Below are 2,837 nucleotides of genomic sequence, written 5' to 3' on the forward strand. Positions count from 1 at the left end.
CTGATTGGCCAGGAAGACAGTTCAATGCGAATTAGCTGGGAAGCCCGTTTCCCAGCCAAACACAATCAAGCCGGCCACACAACATGGAGCCAGCTTCTCTGGCAGGTTGCCCAGGAAGCCATGTCAGCGGGGAGCTATGCAAAATGCGCAGCCGGCTTCCCCACTACGCTAATAACGCAGCCGGTCAGAAGCTGCATACAGCGCGCGCCTGTTTAAATAGTCACCGCCACACGCTGTATGCTGCTTCTGACAGCGTGGGAGACGGGAGGCTGCGCTCGTCGGTGGATTAAGGGATCAGGTGAGTGTAAAATTTTGTAAAATTATTTTATGTTCCTGAGGACATTTCCTCAATCCAGGGAGCGTCCCTGGAAATCGGGGACGAATGGTCACTCTAGTTTAGGGGAGACCTGTGGGGGGGGGAGGGGGGGCCTGTCAGTAGGCTGTATGGGGCCCCTGTGATTTCTAATGGATTCCCTGATCATAGCATTTGGCAACTCCCAGCCTGCCCATCATATCTGAAAATCTGTAGGTAGATGACCTTAGAATATTCCTGAGCTCTATGGCCCCATTCACACTGAGCGATTTATCGCGTGGATTTCCGCGCGATATCGCGCATATTATCCGCTACATTATCCAATACAAGTCTATGGAGCTGTGCTCGTCGCTGTCGCGCATCGCTGCTACAGGACCCTTTTTTTGCGCGGATGTCGCGCGATTGTACTCAGTCCAATGCAATCATTTACGCGATGTAGTGCAGAAAACCCGCGTGATATGGCGCAAAATGACAATCGCGCTACAAACGCGCGATTTTCAATCCGCTCAGTGTGAATGGGGCCTAATAGTTCTGAGATAGAGAAGCTCATTTACTAAACGAGTTAAGAACCTTCTCCCCAAAAAATTGTGTGAATATTCACCTCAATTATTTAATCGTGTGAAAAGCGAATTCTTGTTTCCTCATCCGCACATGATCAGCGTGAAGAGGAATTTGCATTTCCTGCAGATGAATAATTGCTCTTGGTGTATCATGGCTCACCATTTTAATGTTCCACCCAAAAAAAAATTCCGTTTTCTGCTTTCCCCAAAAATACACTTTATATAGGAACTCAGCCGTGCCAAAATGTTTGGAACTTTTTTTTTTTTAAATCAAATACCAATAAAATGGATCATATGATGTCATTGGGATACATTCAGTTTGTAACCTTTTAAGTGTTATATAAAATATACCAGACAGAAAGGAGACATTGGTGATCTGACCCTCCCATGCAATGGCTGTGGAGTCAATGTCGGCCCATGGTGACCATGTGGACAGTTTCCCTGTTTGAACCATTGAAGTTTTTCTACTTCAATGCAGTAGATCCTGATTGTGCCACATTAGTCAGATGTCAGTAGACGTTCCAGAATGTTTTTGGGCCATCTGTGTGGCTGCCGGTATTTATATTGTATGGCCGGTCAAAATTGGATATGTGGTCAATGGAACGATTGGGAAAGAGATCGTATGGTGAGAGTTGATTCTCAGAAAAGGTGGCTGTGGGCAGGACCGGATTTACTCTCTCTCTGCTGCCCCAAGGCCGGATTCCTCAATGTGCCTCCCTCCCTGCCAATCCCCCCCAGAAAGCTGAGATGGGAAGGCTGCGAGTGCAGCTCTCCCGTCTCTCGGCAGCATCGCCGAGATCACTTGTGCTAAACAAGCGCCGGCTTCCCCGCTCTACATTTAGCCCTGATTGCCCTAAGCAGGGCTAAATGTAGAAAAAAAACTACCCGCCCTGCAGCTGTGCTGCCCCTGTACACCCTGCTGCCCCAAGGTCAGGCCTCGTTGGCCTTGTGGGCAATCCGGCCCTGGCTGTGATACATAAATGGGCCACCAACAAGAACCACATGGACATATGTCTACAACTAAGGATTGATGTTACATAGAGTGTGCCTGTTCTTGATGAGGATATGAACACTCCATGCAACTTGACTGCTTAGCTCTCCTGCTTGGCTCCCAAACGCACCCTTCAAGGCCTTGTACACTTGGGCCTTAAAATGTCTTCCAACCACCCCCTTCAACGATAAGCCAGAATCACTTGATTCTCAGGACACACCAGCACTAAGTGACTTCCTTTTTGTTCACTTTGCTTGGTTGCTGGCCTAAAGGTGGCCATACATGGCTATAAGCTAAACGAGAGAAAACCAGTGGATTCCCCCATCCACCCTAATAGCCTGGATGGAAGAAGTCTCCACTGCCGGCTATTGAACGCCGGCATTCGCAAGTGCATGAATACAATGGCACTGCCAAACAGTGACTGCATCTGATAGGATTTATTTGTGTTCTGACCCCTATAACTTCCATTTGTGATTTCATCGTACCTGTGTGTTTGCCTTGTAGCCCTGAGGAAGGCAGCTGTCTGTCTCCAAAATACATTGGCTATTTAATCAACTTAACTACCGTGTTTCCCCGAAAATAAGACCTACCCCGAAAATAAGACCTAGTACTATTTTGGGGAATTGCTAAAATATAAGACCTACCTTACCATGGTCACTGTGTGTATTGTAAAGTAGCCACCACTCCAAGCTCACTTCCAGGGCCGGTGCTAGACTATTTTGCGTCACCAGCTACTTACACCCCCCCAGTCCCCAGTCCCCCTCCTGCGGTGCAATCCCCAATCCCACCCTGTCCGGCTCCATACTCCTGCCAGCTAGCTTCCACAGGTGACAGGTGGATGTAAGCAGCCAAGAGCAATAGCCAGACTGCTATTGGCTATTTTAATTTCAGATAGCCAATAGCAGACTGGCTATTGAAACCCCACCCACTGAGCAGAGGAGCGGACCTGAGAGAGAAAGTTGTCTCTCGGGTT

This window comes from Nanorana parkeri, unplaced genomic scaffold (assembly GCF_000935625.1).
Source record: "Nanorana parkeri isolate BGI_ZX_2015 unplaced genomic scaffold, ASM93562v1 scaffold2399, whole genome shotgun sequence".
NCBI lineage: Eukaryota > Metazoa > Chordata > Amphibia > Anura > Dicroglossidae > Nanorana > Nanorana parkeri.